Source organism: Alligator sinensis, unplaced genomic scaffold (genome assembly GCF_000455745.1).
Source record: "Alligator sinensis unplaced genomic scaffold, ASM45574v1 scaffold393_1, whole genome shotgun sequence".
In the NCBI taxonomy this organism is placed as follows: domain Eukaryota; kingdom Metazoa; phylum Chordata; order Crocodylia; family Alligatoridae; genus Alligator; species Alligator sinensis.
This window is the reverse complement of record NW_005842292.1, coordinates 1,480,047-1,500,959: the sequence shown is the minus strand read 5'-3', so window position 1 is coordinate 1,500,959 and position 20,913 is coordinate 1,480,047. Positions and strand designations below refer to the sequence as shown.

Here is a 20,913-nt window from a genome sequence, read left to right as displayed (position 1 = left end):
CAACCAGAACAAAATCAGAGCCTGTGATTCACTTATTACTAATTATTTCTCTTCCAGTGCAGCACAAGAACTCAGTCAAGAATTGGGCCGCTACATCACTGTACAGACCAACTGAATTGCACTAGAGATTCCCAAGCTAGCTTTTAAATGATCAGCTCAGGTACTGGAAGGGGTCTAGCCATAAAGCTCAACACAGGCTAAATTACCCTATTTCTAGGCATTGATTTACTAACAGTGTAGCCATCCACCAAGCATCAGACAGGACGAAACGCATGGATGGAGCAGACATGCATGGTTGAGGGTGCATGGGCGGAGGGAGGAAAAAAATGAAACAAAATGGAGCAAAAAAGCAGAAGTCTCAATCTACAATTTCCCTCCCACCCCTTTCATTTTACCATGGAAAATCAGATTGAGACCAATCGAATCACTGATTTTTCCAGCAGCTTTTGGAAAATCAAAAAGAAAACATTGGTAAATGGAAAAGTCAAAAAAGATTGCATTCCTGGGTGTGCCAGTTTCCTTTGCAAAGTTTTAGATTTGAAAAAATTATATTAAAGAAAATGTAGCTGCAAATTTTAAAAAAGGCATCCAATTCCCCAGTACATTTTTTTGTTGGTTTAATGTTAAAACCATGAAAAAAAGAGTCTTCTTGTTTCTTTTCCCAAGTAATGCAATGCGTTGAAGTAGGCAAGAATTGAATGCCTACAGAGCCCACCCTAGCCCTGTTGTAAGTACTGTATTCTGATCAAATGCTTGTAAAAAGCCTGCATGGGCACAGCCATTAGTAAGTAGGGTAACACTGCTAGCTAACACAGAGCTGGTATTTTTACAGCATTTGAAAATGTTCATTTAAAGTAACTATAATGACTGTTGGGCCTCTGGATTTCCTAATGGACCAGCAGCTGATTTTCTGGCCTGGTTAATTGAATTCCAGCATGCCTCAATCCCCCTTTTTTGGACTGACATATTTTGCCTGAAAAACCTTACCCAATTTCAACCATCACCCACCAGAATGAAATGCTCCAGAGCCTTTTTTTTTATTTTTATGTGAACATTTACCACCACCCCCCACCCCGTGCCAACTAACTTCAAATACGCTGCCCCCATAGAAGTGTATGGCCCAGATGCCCCAGGAAACCCGGATTGTTTTGAGTAACACAATGTAGCTCAACCTCTTTAGTTATATGGAGGACAACCTGGATCCCTAGAGCAATGCAAAGTATTTGCCGAATCCTAGGGAATTGGGGCCCCGTATTTTTATCTTCTGCTTTATAAAAACCCAACCAAACCCATAAATATGCCTATGCTCACAACTGCGCCGACATACATTTATTTGGTGATTTTTTTGGAGCCTCTCAATGACTAAACCCAGCTGCTAGGGAGGAGGCTAGAGCAAGAGAGAGATGGGAGATAACAAAACCGTCCTGCACTGTAAACAGCCTCGATCAGATAGACGGCCTGTCTCAGATAAATGTGCCGTGTATGACCCCCTTCCTGTAGCAGGATGCAGTGGCTGAGGGTCTGGTGGAAGCATCCCCAGCTCACATACCCTCGCATAGGCTTTGCTTTCGTCATGCCCTGACATTGGTGACTAAGAGGAGCTGCCTGGGGGGTGGGTATCTTTCCAGACAGCCCTTGAATAATCCATCCCAGGTTTCACTGGAGATCTCGGGAGCGGGGAGCTGGTTCTTATTGGCCTCTATTCCTGTTGATATGACAGCCCCTTCCTATTGTGGCCACGTTATGGGTCCTAACATGAATGGAAATAGCCCCTAAGACTCTCCACTCAGCAAAGGTGAGCCCAGAGGATGCTCCCAGATCCCAGCACGTGGTGCCGGTGGCTACTCTCCACTTTGCAGGGTCCATGAGAAACCTAAATCAGAGCAGTGCTTGGCACTTCTCATTTACGCCTGGAGCTGGGCCTCCAGCCACCAAGGACCTCGCAGCTGCTTTAAGTCTCTTTCTCCCAAGCAGATAAAAAGAATCACTGCTATCTGAGCCCATATAAAGTTACAAGAGGTTTCTTCTTTTTCTCTCCCTTATGAGCCTGCCCCGAACCTCTTGTCTTAGGCAGATCCCTGCTTTCCCATCGCAGCTAAGGGGGAAGAGAAATCCCCAAACCTAGCAGAAACTCTGCTCCCACTAAGGGAACGGGAGTGCAAGACGTTCCAGGGCTGCGTGCACTTGAGTTTGAGCAGATGCTGAAGGATTATCGGAGAAAAAATGTCTTTCCCTCTCCCCCCCAACCCTGCAGAAGTAGGAAACCTCCACTTGCTGAAGACGCGGCGGGTTGCTAATCAAAACAACTGTCTGCAGGAAAAATGGCTGATTACACTGAGAGCAACGCCGACATACTCGGTCTTGCCAGCTGCTTTGCTGAGCCCCGCCACGAGCCTCGGAAACGAGCACTTTCAGCCCGGATATGGAACTTCTGGGACCCGAGTGCAGGCCTTGTGGGGGTTTTAGGCGGGGATTGTATCATCAATTTTATTACTAAGAATCACCCCTGAAGCATTTCATGCTAAGAATTTGCTCCAGCTTTTCTGACAAAGGGTCAAAAAGAGCATCCGCTCTTCTCTAGGTGGCTGGGGGGGTCATGGGGGAGCAGGTGGAGGCAGGGCTGCATTGATGCATAGGCAAACTAGGCACATGCCTAAGTGAGGAAGGGGCCCGGTTGTGCTTATTTTACATGTTATAATTATTGAATGAAACAAAAGTAATATAAATGGACAGTGTTAAGTAGGGGCCCACAAGTTTGGTTGCCTAGGGTCCACTAACGGGTTAATCTGATCCTGGGTGGAGGTAGCTGTGATGTCCAGGCCTGTGGGCATCACCAGGCAGCAGTATTGGCCTGTCCTGATGGAAAGGGCAGTGTGGCACTTCAACCCCAGACCTGGGTAGGGGTGCAGTGCTCCGAACACCCCCCAAACTCTCATGGGGTACTGGCTGGTGTCTCAGCTGGCTCACAGGAGCTGGGGTCCTGAACTGCAGCTGCTTTGTTCATGGGACATTAGGATGGGGAAGCTTTTCCACCCTCGCCCCTCTCCTCGGTGGCAGCCACAGCTCATCCCACTGGGAGAGACACTTCCTAGAGGGCTTACAGACCAGACAGAGAAAGGCAGGGGGCGATTCTGCAGTCCCAGAGAGCTCTGTCCGGGGGGCTGGAAGTGATTCAGGGTGTAACAGGAATTTGCAGGTGCAATTCACTGCTTGCCCAAAGCCAGTGTAAAGCTCTTGGCTTTGCAAGGGCTCCATAGGTCCGCGCTGACAAAGCTTCGTGTCTTGCTTGGGTCCAGATCCTCAGCTGATAGTAATCCCCTTCACAGGAGTGACACCACTTTGTGCCAGGAAACGGTTCAGCCCATTTGTGCTATGACATAAGACTGAGGGAGGATTAGTGGGGTTAGATGCAATTCTGCCTCTGAGCAGTTGTTGGTTTGGGTCTCTCTAGGTAGTTCCTCCATCCCATGCATTAGGCCCCTTTGAAATGCTCTGAGCAATGTAGCCTGCACCTGACCCTGCTGTGCTCAGGCACCCATCCATCTGCTTGGTGCTGTCCCCGAAGCCTCCCGACACTACACCTGTGCCCCTATCCCACGAGGGCATAGCCAGAAAGCATCCAAACACTGTACCTCATCTCTAGGCTGTGCCCTATATCCGGGCTTGGGGCTGGAGATGCACTGCTCTTTCCATCAGGGCAGGCCAATACTGCTGCCTGGCAAAGCCATCTACTGTCCATAGACCTGGGCATCACAGCTGCCTCCATCTGCCCTGGCACCTGCCATTTTAGTGACCTAGAATGGAGCCAGCTCTGTGCCCCTTGCCCACAGATCTTAAGGAAAGAGATGGAGTTAGGTCAGATCTGGGGAGGACATGCATTTCAAGGGAAATGACCTAGCTGCAGATCCCTGTCTTCTAGACACTTGGAGTAATGTGCACGTGCATGCATTCATGCATGTGCATGTTTGTGTCATCTGGTTCAAGCAGTGGCTATGTATAACTTTATCCCCCATGCCAGGTTTTGCTGGACTAATTAACATTAGTAAGAACTTGCTGACTCAGAGGGTGCTCAAGCATTGGAAGTGGCTGCCAAAGAGGCTGCGAAGTCTCCACCCTGGAGAGTTTTCAAGAGCAGGTTGGACTGACACTTGGCTGGGATGATTTAATCAGGGGTGATCCTGGTCTGAGCAAGGGGATGGACTAGATGACTGTGTGAGGTCCCTTCTAGCCCTACTTATCTATAATCTTAGGATCCAACAAGCACCCAATTAACTAAGGACCAGAGATCTTGGCCATATCCTGCTCCGCCCCCCATGCAGCAGGGTGTTATTCTGGCTGGGGGAGAGGACATGCGTAGATCCTCCATATGCCACCCTGCACCTCGTCCCCACCGAAAAGGGTGAGCAGGTGCACCAGCAAAGCAATGATCCTTCCTCGGCCTTTCCTGCCCCGAGACAAACGCTGCGGTCTCAACTCTCTGATGTTGGAGACTCCAGATTTGTCACTGTGCATTTTGTTGCACTCTGACCCTATTGCATCTATTTTAATCTTCCTCCTTGTTGAGGGGAGGCTAATATCTGAGTTTCCTTTGCTGTCATTTGCTCAACCACACAGCTTGCTGTTGGCTGCTCCTAATGACTAATTATAGTGTGTTTACTCTGTATATAAGGTTTGTTCTACTGGAGGGAGGCGTCCTGTTTCCAACAGCAGCCGATACCTGACGCTTTCAAGGGAAGTGCAAGAATACATCTAGCCAAACTGCAATCTTGGGCATGAAATGGCTGAAGTGGACTTCTGGAGATGATCATGTTCCCAGCTGGATCTCTAAAGATGCTGATAAAGGGTCATGCACACTTATCTCCTCCTAACCCCAGTGGGAACAAAGTGGGCTTGGGGCTAGACTGTGAGATCAAGGCCCAAATCCTCAAGCACGTGCGTGGCTGATAATCAATGTACATGGCTGCATGCACCACTGGCTGAGAAATGAAAATTCACCCGAATTTGGACGCTGGTTTTGTTCGCTTGACTGTGGAAGCAGAAGGGGCTTTTCTAAACAACGGTCAAACATTTCATTGGAGTTGCTCTCAAAACATGGTTGCAGAACTCGCCTGATTTTTTTCCTCCAAAGGAAATGTTTCTAGGTTTCTTATTTGAAAATGATCGATTTTGACTTAAAAAAACAAACAAAAAACAAACATTGTCATGTGACCAGCCTGTCCAATCAAAATTAGCCATGCAAAACCCCAGAGAAAGCCCACAGCTGGCCACAGACAAACAAGCTACATTTTCCATCAGAAGTGTTCGCTGCAAATATGTTGAAAAATAAATAAAATGTCAAAAAACCCAACAACAACAAACAGCCTCATTTGGTTTCACAATAAATTGGCGCTTTCAGATAAAAAAGGCCTTTTTTGATAACCTTTCTTGCCTTCTCAAATTGCCAGCTGAGTCTAAGTGGCTATTCACTAGCTCCATTATGCAGGCTGGGGGAGCACTGAGGCTGAGATGGACAGAGCCCCGAGCTGGGACTCAGGGGATGTGCCCTGCTGGCTGATCAGACAAGATACTTCCCTTTCCAGATCCCGCCATTTCCAACAACCTGCAAAGTGGGGATAATGACGCTTACTTGCTTGAGCTCTGCTAACAAAAAGCGCTACTTAATTTGTATTATTTAATTCAATAACTCACTGAAGTGTTCCTTCGGCTTTTTTATTCCCCAGTGTATTTGCCTTTTGCTGATTTGAATGACCTCAGCAGTTGCATGATGGGACACTGTGAAAGGCAGAAGTCTCTGTTCATTAGCCATGCCCTGGCAATGCAACCTCCCTAGGGCTGTCGGGCACCGAGTCAGCGGTGGGCTCTGAGCTGGTGGATGCTTTCCACCAGCTCCCGTGGGACTTGAAAGGGTGCAAGTGTTTGAATGCAGCTTCAACCTGGGACCTAACTAGCCTGTGTGCCACTCCTGCTAACACTGATGGAAGTAGTGGTTCCCTTTCAACAACTGACCTCTTGTGAGGCCTGCCTGGGGTTGCATGGCCTTACGGCCAAGAGCTGAAGAGGGGTTACTTGTGCAGGGCAGCTTGAAGGATTGGGCCCCACGGTTGCATGCCAAGGAGATAATGAAACGAGGAAGTCTCGAGGATTTTGAGCTCCCTTCACTTCTCCCTTGTCGACTTTCATTTAACTGGTTCCACTCTGCAGGAGCCGGCCAGGGGGAGGGGGGCAGCTCCAGGAGGAACCAGGCCCGGAGACTTCAGTGGAAGACAAATGATCCTGTGCCTGGGACTTTCTCCTGCACTGCTGGAAAAAGCATGTGAGCCATCCTCCAGCCCTGTGCTCTGCCCACCCCTGCTCACCCTCACTTCCTATTCCTTCAAAAAGGGAAGTTGCTTATTCAGAAGACTGCCAGCTCTGCCGCGGAGGTAGGAAGGAAGGAGTTATTACTAGGTATAGCTAGATGTTACAAATAGCCTGGTGGCGGCCAAGTCATCTCGGTAGGTTGGGCGATGTACCGTGGTTCGTGTCTTCTGTTCTGAGACATACTGACAACGGGGAAACCCAGCCGACTCACAGCCAGCATGGAGGAGTTCAGGGCTCCCGGTGTTAGGAGAAAGCTGTCTGGACAGGGGCACATAATGTGTACAAGCGCCCAGGGAGCTTAAAGACAATAGATGCAAGATGGCCTGGAGAAGAGGACCCTGGTTGGGTACTCAGGACCTCTGCTTTGCTACTGGGGTGGTGTGTGGCCGGGGGGCAGTCACTTCATTTCTCGACTCCTACTTTCTGCCTTCTCTTGTTCCTCCTACTTCTGGGTCTCTTGTTAGGAGCGCATGGTCGTGGGACCGGAAGGGGCTCCCAGGTTGCTGAGTCCAAACCCCTGACTCTGTGGGCAACCGTTTTTCCAAGGATTTCTAAAAATCATCCGCTCCAAGCCCTCCCACACCTTGGCAAGGCCCCAGAAACACCAGGGATGCCCATACCACCCACCAGAGAGCAAATCAGGGGAGACGAGGGTACTACCATGACCACGACAAAGGAGGAACGGTTACCACATACTCAATGCAGGGTCTTAATTATGACCTATGAGTGCTGCTACCAGATAAAACAACCATTAACAATAAATCCCATCCCTCGGGGACCATCTTCCCTGCTCTCCGTCCCCCAAAAAGGTAAGTTTTACAATAGACAGTGGCTGCTTGGGGCTGGAAAGGAGAAGCCCACACAGATAATGCCCTTCTCAGCTCTCCGAATCTCCCTCTCTCTCTGTCTCAGCTATGGGGAACTCTCACAAAGAGAGAGAGGGGTCTCCTGCATGCAGGTCCTAAGGCATTGGCACGTCAAGGGTCAAGATCAATGCCACACACTTCTCCCAAAGGCCCTCGGGCAGCGAGTGCTGGTCGCGAAGCCCCGGTGAGTTGTGGGCTGGGTGAGACACCTGGCCCAGTGACCAGGCTATCTCTGGCTACCTCTGGTTCAGGTCACCTGTAAGATGGAGGTCTCCATCCCAAGTCTCACCAGTCCCCTGGGGATGCCACCCCAAACAGGGATGACCCCGAGCTAGTGCTGGTCGCAAAGCACCAGTGAGATGTGGGCTGGGTGAACCACCTGGGCCATCTCTGGCTACCTCTGGTTCAGGTCACCTCAAGTCTTGGGGATGCCACCCCAAGCAGGTATGACCCTGAGGAGCCAGGCCAGCTTCAGAAGGGGATGAATGCAACCTCGTGGCTCACCATGAGGGGCATGCACTATGATCTTCATGCAGCAAGGACAGAGCTCTAAACTAATCTGGTGTCAACTTCCACCCATTGGTCCTTGCTAGTCCTTTCCCTGCTAGATCAGAGAGGCCTTTAATGCTGGGGGCCTTTTCTCCAAGACATGTCCCAGGCTTCTTATGGATGATCCCTGTGGGGTGAGATTTGTAAGGCCCTTGCTAGGAAGGGGGCTCTTCAACCCTCTTCTCTACACTCCTTCCAAGTTTTCTTCCTAAAGAGTGAGTGCCATAGCTATAAAATGTATTACAGAACTAGCCTCACTGCTGTCCTATATGCAGTGAAAATCACTGTCTTTCTCTAACTCCCCTCTTCATACAACTTTAGACCGCACAAACACTTTTTGCCACATTTCCCACCTGGGAGCTCATGTTGCTTGTCTTTCCAGGATACAGCTAACCACCTGGAGGGATGACCTGCATTCCTAGCTAGGTGACTTTGCCTTTGGCTAAGTTAAGATACATCAGGCTTGAATGCAGCCAACTCAACAAAGGGGCCATTATTCAGCATCCTCCATAATTCACCCTTTGTGTCACCTGTAAGGCTGAAGCAGGGTCGTCACACAGCTGATCTGTTTGGGGATATGCATTTCTAGAGGGGCCAATTTTAAGTATTTTTTTTTTAAGTGCACATTCTTATGATTTGTTATTAACCTTTTTTCTTGTAGGTTGGAAAAGGAAGATGCTAGGAAGACGGATTTGAATGAAAATGCTGCGGCAGCATTTCTGATGGGACCGGGGCGTTCTGGGTGAATGGAAAGGTGGGTATGGCACTTTTCACATTGCATATGGAAATGTTGCTCAGTCGCCAAGGCAAGCAGCCTCCTGCGGGGAAAGTGACTGGTCCGTTATCACAGGAAAAAATGAGAGGAGAGGTAAAAACAGCCCCCCTTTTCTGAGATACCGTAAGGAAATGCTCCTGGATCTCCAGACAGTTTAAAGCAGCATTATCATAGTGCTGGAAGGGACCTTTGGGTCATTGTCCCAACCCCCAATCCATCCACAGAGCCGTTCTGGTTTGCACCCTCTCCTGATCTGGACATTGACACTGGAGGAGGACCTGGCCCAGGGCTTTTCCTTCTCCAGTGATGGCCAGCGTGGAGATCTTTTTCTCGTGTAGCTTTGGTGGGGGTTATGCAATTTTATCTGCCAGGCCAATGAAGACGACTGCCTCTAGAGATGAGTGTTACTTTCAAGTGCTCAAATGAGAATCCAAACTTCCCCAAACATTCATGGTGGTCAGGTTGGGGGGTTGGGGTCAGGTTCGCTTTTAGTTCCCATAAACTGAAGATAAGTTTAAATGTGAAGAAGGACTAGATACTCCGTCGGGGTGAGCCAGCGCAGGGCCTCTCCAGTTAACAGGGCTCCACCAGTTTGCCCCGAGGGAGGCCCTGGCTCTTGGCAGTGCAAAGGTGCTGACACTGCAGCAGTCAGAAGACATTAAGACGAGTATGTAAGGCAATATGTAAGCACAGAGGACTGAGAAGAAGCTGTTTCTCCTCCCTATGATCAGTGATTTAGAAGGACCTGAGTGAATGCATCTCTCTCTCTCTATTTCATTGACTGACTGCCTCTTTCCAGATCTCACCTGGATATATTTCCTCCCTTGCTCCGAGCTGTTTAAGTCTCCCGTCTGCCAATCTTCCTTATCTGACTGCAATGTCTCATTCAATCATGTTGGAATAATGCAAGCCCCCGGGACCAAAACAGGATCCACAAACAGCACTCGTCTAAAATCAATGTGGCCTGTGGCAAGGCACGGGAGGCAAGACTGGAGACAGACTTTAGGGAGCAATCCTGCATCCAAATGTGCTTGCTGACAGTGCGGTAATGCAAAGAGAGCCCGATTCATGCCTCATGCCAGCGTCATCCGGTGTCATCACGCACAAGAAAGATCCTATTTTCTGTGGGATCTTCACTTAGGAAATGATCCTGTTCCTTTTGAGTCCAGTAGCAAATTTCCTATTCACTTCCACAAGTTAGGAGCAATGGAAGACTGGGCCTGAATGGACCACGTGGCTCATCGTTTCCAGTCCCCTGCTACTGCAGGTGGCCTTGCAAGAAATACCGAGCCTACCAAGCCATCTGCTAGCCTCCCCCCACACCACAAGCCACAAGCACCGCCAACATCTTACCACAAACTTGGGATCTTTCACTCAAAAGATCCCAAGCTTTCCAAAAACTCTAGTGACCCAGGAAGAGAGCAGGAGAGACCAAGGATGTTGCCAATCCCATGGGAGGGCCAAGGGGATTTATGAAGCGAAACATACCCCAGGGACCCTGGGAAGTGGACTGCCCTCTGTTCTGCAGAGAAAGGGGAGAAGAAAGCAATGGTCCTTGCTAAGTTGGCCCCAGATCTTGCAATTTATTTAATCCTGAGCATATGAGCAAACTACCTTTGGACCAAGGTGCCCAAGGAAGTGGTGGAAACTCCATTATTGGCCGCTCTCCAGAGGGGCCTGGACAGGCATTTCCCTGGGATGCTTTAGGAGTAATGACACTTTCATTTGTGCAGGGAATTGAACTAGAGAGCCTTGGAGGTTGTGTTCAACCCTCTGCTGGTGTGCTACAGCACCTGGGACTTTCCTTAAATGCAAAAGTATGCCCCAGACATGTCTTGTCCTCAGTAGGGGCAAAAGCTCTGATATCATAGTGAAGCCAAAAGCCAGAAAGAGATGCTAAATTATGCAACAAGGCAGAAAAAAAAATCATTATGTCCTGGATTTACACTCAAATGATATAGCCCCAGAGTTTCCTGGCTGTGTCCACCTCGCTTAAGCCTGTCCTGCAAATGCAGGGCATCCCAACCATCACTGATCTTGTAGTCATCATTCTTTAGAGCCACTCATAAACTTCCCTTGGAAATATTTAAATTGAAAAGTTTATGGCCATGTCTATCTCTGTGGCATTTTTTTGCAGCTTTTCATTGAAAAGCAAGTATTTTCAGCTTTTGTTGAGTGACAACGAAAATGTTTAGGTTTGTGGTTTTTTCCCCTCCATGGAAAACTCAAAAAAGGAAAATCTCCATGAGCATAAACATGCTTTTTATCAACCGTACCATTTTCATCCATTTTTTCCCCCTAAAAGCAAAAATAACTTCCTGATCAGTTTTGTTATTATTAATTTATCGTGTCACAAATGACAATGGAAGCTCTCCCCCAGTATTTTCCTTCCAGCACTTCTCAGTCACTGGAAGTAGAAAGCACGATATGCAAAACAGAAGAGATGAGATGGAAACCAAGATGCTCTCTTCTACTTGTGCTTCTCTGTGTGTCCAGCACACTTTTAGTACTTTCTCCTTCCGGCACGCTTATAGTACTTTATCCACGCACTGGCCATAGCTCTTCTGCTTTTCAATGCAACTCCCTCAGCTTTTTGCACTGTTCAAGGCTGATTTCTCAAGCATTTTGCAGGACACCACACGTCTTGGCCCTCAAGTTACTTCCATTCCATTCAAATCAGGTCTCCACTTCCTCTGATCATTGCATATTGTTTGCATCGGACGTGCCAACTCGTTGCACTGAGGTTGGAGAGAGCGGTTTGCACTAACAGAAGGATTCTCACTGCATTTTGAATTCCCTGCACAAATGGTATATTGGGATCCTTGATTTTTGCCCTTTAGCCTGACTAAACACCCCTTATGAATTGTTCTGTATGGAGAGGCGCTGTCACGAAACGTGCTGGGTTGTCTCCTGGGAACTGAGTGGGCTCGGACTACGTGCACAAGCGTCGGTGCTTCTGGCACACACTAAGGGGCATTCCCACGGGTTTGTAACTAAAGCGGCGCAACTGGGTGAAGGCTCTGAGCAGGTGGTTTATGCATCTTCCCAATCAGTTAACAAATATATATTATTTACAGATAAAGCGTGGTATTCTTCAACTAGCTAGCTAGACGGCCCAGGCATAACTTCAATGCTACCAGCTATATAGCACCCACAGCTTGCTCTTTCCTCTTATACTTGGGTAAACATTCATTTCCAAATACTTTCTTTTTGTTCTTTGATCAGTGATCCCATGTCTCTGACCCTACCGAAGGGATTCTGATTTGCTCACGATGACATTTATTTGACAAACAATAAATTCACCCAAAAAACCAGCATTTTGGACTAAATTTGGTGAAGTGAACGAAAGCAGATGCTATCCCTGTCTGGTTATAAGGTGCATATCCACTCTGCCTGCATTTTGGACTGAAACCACTACAATTAGACTGAAATTTGTGAATAGTTTTGGCTGGAAAGAAAGCAAGGAGAACGTCTTTAAAATGTCAACATCAAATGCTTGGTCCTTTGTGAAACAAAATGCTTTGATTTGGAAATGGCAAACACTTTCGTTGGGAGCAAAACTCTCTGATTCTTTGTTTTTTATTATTATTATTATTTTTTGGCATTTCAAAGCAGCAGTGAAACAGATCTAAATTTAGAGTTAGAAAACCTGGTTAAAATAACCCCAACTCAACAGAAACAAATTGGTTGCAAGTAAAGTGAAACATTGTGGGTTTATCATAATGATTTTCTTTTGGTTGACTTTTTTCCCTTTTTCTCAAAAGAAATATTAAAATTCCATGTCAGTTAGACCAAAGACATTTTTTCCCCCCATTTCAGCCACTGAACCAGAAAAAGGCCACCCTTTGCTCTGCTCTACCACTAAAGCAGCACGTCAAGTAGGATGCTGAGGGCTAGCTGGGCACCTCTGCATAGTACAAAATGTACAGGATTTGGTTTATGTTCCTGTTTATGTAGCTGTTGCTGTTGGTGTAAGGCCTAATTGTTGTCTGGCCACATAATAATATCCCGTGTCAAGTCACTGAGGCTTATGTGCTGATTTGAGACTCAGGCTGCCTGCTCAGGAGTGGTAGCCAAGCCATGTCCTCCAAACTTCATAGAGGGAATCAGACACCGCAGTCCTTTGTCAAGCTTTTGATGGGGATTTCCAGGTCCCTGCTTTTAAACTCTCATTGAATCTCTCTTTAATGGTTTCTAATTTTTGCTGCTCAATCTGCAGGCTGCACACGTGAAACAGCGAGCAGAAACTCTGGGAACATCAAACAAGGGGTTGACGTCCACCCTGCTCCATCCCATGTATCAATGCACGGCTGTTTAATGGTGACATTCATAAGAGCAGGAGTTACCTTGATTATTCACATGCAACACTGGCCACTTCCCTGAAAATTTGCAATCCGAAATCGGGGTGGGGGTTTTACACGAGGCATGGTATCCAGGTTGTGGCCGTATTGGTCTAGAGGCAAAAGGAATCAGGACTCGTGAGAGAGGTGATATCCTTTATAGAGCAACCTGATTTTTGCAACAACAAAAAAATTCTTTAAAGAATGAAAATTAATTTTTTTTAATTAAAAATTAAAGAATTTTTGTTGCAAAGATCTAGTGGATCTAATAAAAGATACCACTTTTACCATGAGTTCTGGTTCTTAAGTGAAGACTGTGATTCTTAATGGAAAAACCTTTTGCTCTTCATTCTGTCTTGTCCAAATCAGATACATGGCTTATTTGGGGGACTTACAATTTGTGAATAAATCCATTCGTTCCAAGACTCCCATCTTTTAAATTCAGACCTGTCTGTAAACCCCAGTGCCTGCCTGGAGCTACGTCCACTTCACCCTTGTGCATGCACTTGCCACAATCCTCGAGCTATCCTCTGAATCTCATGGGATGTAAAATTGGGAAAAAAGGAAAATGGGCCGTCGTTTCATTGAGAATGAAAGAAAGACTGAAGAAGGGAGTTTTGTGGAACCAAATAATAGCACAGCACTATTGTGGACACGCATTTCTGCCTCGCTCATCACTTAAGTGCGGGGGTCCTGGTCGCTGCGTGCTGATTTTACATAGCAGGTCCATCGCTTTTGGAAGCTGCTCCTCATTGCAGGGCAAAACCGCTTTGTTAAATGATCCTATTCTGTACATATCTTAGGACTGTGTGGCCTTTCCGGTGACAGTGTTTTCAAGGGTGCCACTGGGGAATTGAAAGTGGGTAGATAAATGAAGAAGAGCACTTCAGCTAGATAAAAATGGGGGCCCAGATCTACATTTTCAGGAAGATGCAATAGATGTGACCTGCCTCGGTTTTCGGTTGCTCTCTCCAAGACACTCTGGAGGCTGATTTTCAGAGATGCTGAGAAGTTAAAGTCACTAGGACCCACAGTTTGAGGGTAACTAAAAAACAAAAGGTACCCAAAACCAATGGTCCCTTTTGAGAATTTGGGCTCAAACAGCTCCATAGTCTTTTTTATTTTATTTTATTTTATTTTATTTTATTTTTGCTTCTAGGCAATTCAGCCACCAGGTCTTGAGCTTCCAAACTCAATGGCCAGAAATAGCCTTGTTTTTGCAGAATAAAACTAGAACTGACCCAGTTCAAAAGCTAGCATGGAAATGATTATGTTGTTACCACAAGACTGTCACAGTCAAGCCCCTAGTTAGGATACCACGGATGCTACAATGCCCAGCCTTCAGACTGCAGATCACTGCAAAATCTGCTGCCGAAGGATAGCCTCTGACACGGTGATGCCGATGGGTATTGACAGCGTGTTGGCAAATGTGAACCCGGTATTAATCCAGCTGCCGTTACTTCTGTGTAGCTGTCTATTTTTCTTGCTAATTGATTTCAGGACATCCCTTCCCAAGTTATAAAGCAGCTGCTAGGGTTTGCTGCACAGAAGTAAGCGCTGGGCATTCGATCGTGATAAGCTGTGCTTTTAATTCATTAAGCCAACAGTAACCCCACAAAGCAGGCATTAATATCCCCATTTCCCAGATGGGCAAACTGTGAGGCACAGTGTCATTAATCAACTTGACCGAGGTTTCCCAGGGGCAGAGAAGGGCTTTAAAGATCCCAAGAGTCCTGAAGGAAGATTGGATAGGAAAAATTGCTCTTAGTTTCTTGGTACAAAGACACAAAACACATGGCATAAATGGCTGGTGTGCAGATGCAAGGTTGAGTCCTGCCAGTGCTTCATGCCTTGAACTCCTGCCAAAATCAAACAGGTGTGTAAGGGAAATGCAGGACATTTCAGCTAATCTTTAGTGATAGAGAAGTTTGGGTTGGCGGTGGATCATGGTCACAGCTGACCCCTGCAAAGAGTTAGGGAGAGATTCCCAGAGTCCTGGTTCCCTGAAAAGGGAAGTGATTATTACCCAGCATTTCCTACCACCCTGTCCAAAGCCACCAGCACACCAAAGACTCTGTCCACAGTTAAAGTTAACCCCAACCAGACTAAATATGAGAGACTAAGAATGGGGAAGACAGGCCTTAGTACAAAAGGTTTCCAAATGAGAGAAATGTCCCTAAATCATGCAAACCTCCCGGGGGAGGGGGAGTGAAGACAGAAAAATGGCATCTCAGGAGCATCCTCTCCTCCTCTGCCCATCCCAGCGCACTGGAGAATGAACATAACAACACAAGAGTTGCCATTTCCTAGGTCAGATCATAGGTCCACCTCGCCCGGTCTCCTGTTGCACAGGGGCAGGGAGTGGGTGCTGAAAGGGAGAGTGAACTGGGTATGAACAGGGCATTTTCCACATTTCCTCTCTCACTTGCAGACTCTTGCATTTCAGATCAATGAAGGGCTTGGTCTCACTTTCCCTGCACCGCACACAGCCCTTCCCTGCAGCAGTCACTGCTTATGTACTAGGAATCCAAGCCTTCCCCTCCCTTTAGCTTCCCACAGGTGGGAGGGAAGGCAATGAATTGCCCGGCTCTTTCCAAGGGACTGTCCATCTTTTAAGGAACAGATCCAAGCCCAAGAGAGAAGCTGCCAAACCATTTTGACTTGAGTGGCAATCGCACCATCCTAAACCCCTCCGGTTGCCAGCAGCCACCTGGCAAATTTCCCAAACCCACCTTCATTAACCAGCCACCCCTCTAGAAACCTCCGATTGTGTGACCCAGGTGCTCAACTCACATAGGCATTTGCAAAATCCTACTAGATGCACCTAAATACCTGTGGCCACCCATGTTAAGAGACCATCTCTTCGAGAGGTTCGGCATAGTTCTCTTGCAGTCGACAGAGTTAGGCTAATCGACTAGCAGACGAGCTTGCCCTAATCGTTTTGTTCACGACGCGGGTCCTAGAGCTACTTTTCAGACAGGTACAACCTGAGCCTAAGCAAGAGCAGCAATATTTAAAGATGGGCCCATGGAGGCACTTACCTCGGTCTGTTCCTTGGGCGGGTTATAGCATAGCCCTTTAAATTCTAGCAGTCATCCAGAGTTGAGAAATCCTTTGCCGGGTGTGTACTTAAGCACATAAGCTCTTCTGGATATGTTTTAATCCTTAAAGCACAGAGAGAGAGAGAAGAAACCCAAATTCTTGGCTGTGTCAGTTGACTGCTGTTAGTGGTTTCCTGTCGACAACAGCTGAATGACAAATCGGACGGGGTTGTTACACTTATAGCAATTAGGGGCTGGTAGAAGAGCCACGCCGCTCGGTTAGAGCTAATGTTAGATCAGCAGCCACCTCAGCAGAGCTGTTACCCGCACGGGCTCCAGAGGCTAAAAAAGAAAGTGCCCACGTGTAGACGGTGCCCAGCTGCCCTCTGCCTAGCGCTGGCAGGAGATGAAAGGCGCTCTGTTGCAAAACAAGAACGCACATGAAAAGACAATCAGGTCTGGGGGGTTTGTTTTTTCCATCCTGGCCCCATTTGTGACTCTACACCCGATCCCACAAGTACATGCTCTCTGGCCAGCAGGAGGGACCGAGGTATTTATAGTGGAAATTTAGCATTTGAGGTGGTTTCTCTCTGGCCAGTGTAAAAAAAACTAGACATCCTGCCTAACTCAATACCTCCCCCACCTCCCTCCCTATTCATCTAGGTTATGCTGAATTTCTTTCTCAGTTTCCATCTGAGGCTGTGGTACAGTTTGACTGATGCACAGTTTGAAATAGCTTTCCTGTTCCTCCCCAGACCTGGCTGCATTTCAGCAGCGAGTCAAGAACGGGGATGAAAGTGGGGCAGTTGGGGAGATGGGGAAGAAGGGAGCAAGTGAGAGTAATGAGCCTGAGACAAACCTCTGAGAAAGATAAAAACAACCTTTTTCTGGGCTTTTTTTTTTTTTAAAGCTCAGACTCCCCAAAACCAGGATTTCTAAATAAAAACTTGGCGTGTTTGGTTTCCCACATGAGACAAGTTGATTTTTAAAGCACTCCCTTTTATGTTTAGCTGAAGCTGGTTTCTAGATTCACTGCGACGCCTTTCAGCTGATTCAAAATAGCATTTTGAGTGTGGGGGGAAATTTTCTAAAAGCTTTCTCCCAACCCGAGTCAGGAGGGCTGAGAAAAGGAGGCGAGCCTGAGACGGACATCAAGACAGCCCGGGCAGTCGGGGTAACTGTCCTTTGGGTCCCACAACATCCTTCCTGCGCGCTTCTTTGTCTTCTGGTGGTAGACCATTGCAATGTGCTATTTCGAGGTTCCCAAGCAATGCAGGTTACGGCAGCCCATCCGCTTTCACGTGATGGCCCAAATGAGCCTCTTGTGCTTGCATTCGCCAGGCTTTTCTGTCCGTTTGCAGCAGCACAAACTATATGAGACCTATATGGGCGCTTGTCCACGTGACACCTCTGCTGGTAGCACTTCTGTGTCCACGCGGCAAAAATCACCATTAAGCTAGCTAAACAGCATCTGCGTGTCCATGTTGTCAGCTGACCTTATCGTTTTCGATTCGTTTTTTATCGCGGTAATTTAAAACTCCTCCAACATGTTTTCTTTTTACCTCCTGAATTTCTTTCACGAGGGTTATTATTAGCGCTTTGAATTTGTAATGTGGATCTGCTTTACACCCAAAAACATGATTTTCCCCTGCTTTGCAGCTATTGCACCACCCGGCGCTGCTTGGGTTCGCTTGTAAATCCACAGAAATCCAGGGAAGTTCAGCTAATTTCTCCTGCACTGATTTTTCCGGGTGGCAGGTGCTAATCTTGCAAAATTTTACCGATTATTTTATTGCTTAAATTAGATTAATGAAAAATGAGATTATTTTATTGCTTAAATTAGATTCATGAAAAATGAGATTTCCAAAAATACATGTTCCGTCTTTTTTTATGCACCGAGTTTCTGGCTGTCCTCAGCCTCTTTCCATTGAGGCAACATGAGTATGAAGAAGAGGTCCTGGTTTCTTTGTACCATACCTCGAAGTTCATGGAGGTCTCCTTGCTCTTTGGAGTTGGATATATAGGGCCTGGTAAGCGTTGGGCACTTAGCTCCCTGGTTTTCTTGACAAGTTAAAGTTGGCTGGCGAGGACGGGAGGGCTGATATTTAAAGAGCAAGCTCGTCTATTCAGAAAGAAAGGGAGCTAGTTAAGGGACTGCCTGGGCAAGCGGCCAGGAAAGGAGCAGCGCAAGTAAGGAAATTATTAGCTTCCTTGCAAATTCTGAGAAAAAAAATGTTGTTTTGGAGGAAGGTAAAACAATGAAACTATGAAGCAAAGATGGAAATGTTTCGTTTTTTCCCATCAAATCCAAAAGGCAGGGAAACAATGAAATGGTGAACATTTGATTGTCTCTCTTTAAAAAATAAATACATACATTTGAAGGGGTTTTCCCAATTTAAAAGATCTCTTCCAATCAATGGGAAAATTAAAATGCTCGGCTTTGAATTTTTTAAAATGTATTGTATTCTTCCCATTTTTTTGGAACAAACAACTTGGCGAAATGCAAAAAAAAGATTTAAAAAAAAAATCCTTGTTTCCAAATGTATGTTCTTCATGGAAAAGGTTTCAGTTGAAAAATAATGCCTAGCTCCCATTATGGCTTTGAGCTCTGTTCCCCTTCTAGCTCCGCCTGGGCTAGGGCTATATGAATGGGAGGGAGCCACTTTGGGTAATATTGGTACAGCTCCTGGGAGACCGCATCCTGGGATGGAGATCGAAAAAACGGCCTCTTCCTAGAGCCTATATGAATAACAGCGGTGGGTGTGATGGTAGGGATGGGATTGATGGGGAAGGGGAGAGGCAGGGAAGGAAGGTTTGGGTCCCGCTGTGGGTCACCACACACTTTTCAGTGTCAGATGATTTGAACAGGGAGAGAAAATACCTGCAGCTTCAAGGACTAGCAGGGAAAGGCAAAGCAAAAGCCAATGGCTGGATGCTGAAGCCAGATAAATTCCAACTACGAATACAGAGGTGTAGGTTGTTTCTTAAAAAAAATACAGTTTTCCAACTATTTAAGTTGGTCTAATAAAAGGTATCGGATTCAACCAAAGCACCTTGTCTTACTAGGGATACGGCATGAATGTGAACAGCTTGGCGGATGGACAAATCACAAGGGGAAGTGATAGGCTCTGAATCACATCATGACTATGGGCCCATCGTTAAGATTTAATTTGGCCAGACTACGGCTGTTGGACTTGCTGAGGGAAGACGGGACATCTTCTAGTGAACAGGTCAGACCAGATGATTGCCTGGCCTTGAATCGGTTGAAAGGGATCCCTACATACTGGGATGCTGGTGGGTGTGGAGCATCCCAGTACGTAGGGATGCTCCACGCCATGCCCATTGGTGTGGAGAATCATAGACTCATAGAAAAGTAGGGCTGGAAGGGGCCTCAGGAGGTCACCCAGTCCAGTGTTTCTCAACCCAGGGATTACGACCCAAAAGTGGGTCGCCAGAATATATGAAAGCATGGCGAACAAACTTTCAAAAAGTGCCGACCAACTTTAAAAACGGCTTCTCCTTTAAAGGAGACAACCATGGGGAACTGTGGCTTTTCCTGCCCCACACTCCCTCCCCACTCCCTATCTTACACACCCTCCCCCTGCCCCACACACTGGGGGCAGCGGGTCAGGAATGAGAGGCACTGGGTTGGGACTGGCAATTGATGTTTGCAAATGGGTCCTGTTACCAAAAAGGTTGATCTAGTCCAACCCCCTGCCTGAGGCATCCTCTACAAGTTCTTGTCTAATCTATTCCTAAAGGTACACAGTCAACCCTGCTGCACAGCTGGAAGGCATATTGCCCAAAGACACCAAAAGCACCCTAACCTGCCATAGGTAAAGCAGGGACACGAGGACTGTCAGTGATCTGCTATTGCAAGGGTTGTTCAAATGCACTTGGGGATGCAAGAAGGAGGGAGGGCTAGCTCCCCCACACCTCCCCCCCAACCACTGCTGCCTTGTAGCAGGTAAGAGACCATCAGCAGGGCATGTAGGTCCCAGGGAAGTTATGACTGGCCCCTCTCCAGAGCTGCAAAGGAAAGGAGAATCCTCTCCCTTGAGCACCCTCCCTTACACTAGCCTCTATCACTGTGCCATTTGACTGCATTATCATCTCAGTAGAAACTGCTATAATTGCCCATTGAGGGCGGTCATCTTAAATGGTCATCTGAGAGGTGCTTATCTACGTAACTGGCTCTGTGGTGCAATGGACAGCACGTTGGACTTCTATAGTAAAGTGCCATTCAAAGGTTGTGGGTTCAAATCCCACCAGAGTCAAAGCATTTTTCCTGGAAGACTGTTTCAGGCTCAGCGTTAGGAAAAATGACTTTGCAGCTAGGGTGTCCAGACTGTGAAATAAGCTCCCTCCAGAAGTGGTGCAATCACCTACCCTGGCAATCTTCAAGAGGAGACTGGACAGTCCCCTGGTCAGGGTCACCTGAGCCCAGATGTCTTCCTGCCTGGTGCAGGGGGCTGGACCTGATGATCTTCTGAGGTCCCTTCCAGTCTATGAATCGTATCCCTATTGCTTTACCCCTGTGCAGCATCCTGGAGGACCTGAGGCATGCTAACATCACAGTGAACTGTCTTGAATGGGACACCCCAAGCATACTGCTCCCACTCCCTCCTACTGACAGGCTCCACACCCAGAGATACACCAGTAAGTCCAATACAGGGCATCTCTTTGGCCCTCTTGAGACCTCGTGCTTGAGAAAGGCTGCTGGGCATGATTCAGAAGAGGCCTCATGGACACACTTCTAGCCCTGGAGGGTGCAAGCATGGGGTTGGGGTATGCTCGGGACCATCCCAACCTGGAAACAGTCTGCCACGGTGGTGTAGACATGCTCCAGGGGCCAGATCCTTCCTCCATTCCACCCTGTTCAAGTCCCTGGAAGTCCATGAATGCAATTCCCTTTGTAATAAGCTGTCATCTGACTCTTAAACTGAGTCACAGAAAAGCAGCGAGGAGAAGGAGGACCTGCC

The 20,913-nt window shown here is 47.3% G+C and overlaps 1 protein-coding gene and 1 non-coding gene across 3 annotated transcripts in view; one reads left to right on the top strand and one right to left on the bottom strand.

The window, feature by feature from the left end:
• Window positions 1–16,204, bottom strand: part of BLK (BLK proto-oncogene, Src family tyrosine kinase) — a 65,985-nt gene extending 49,781 nt beyond the window's left edge. For both annotated transcript variants that reach the window (XM_025209510.1, XM_025209511.1), the window contains exon 1: window positions 15,932–16,204. The gene's annotated coding sequence lies outside the window, so the exon portion shown is untranslated. The remainder of the gene's footprint in view (window positions 1–15,931) is intronic.
• Window positions 16,205–20,123: 3,919 nt separating this feature from the next.
• On the top strand, window positions 20,124–20,208 carry TRNAR-UCU. Its single transcript is given in 2 exon segments — window positions 20,124–20,160; window positions 20,173–20,208. It is a non-coding gene; the product is annotated as a tRNA-Arg (tRNA).
• The last annotated feature ends 705 nt before the right edge of the window (window positions 20,209–20,913 follow it).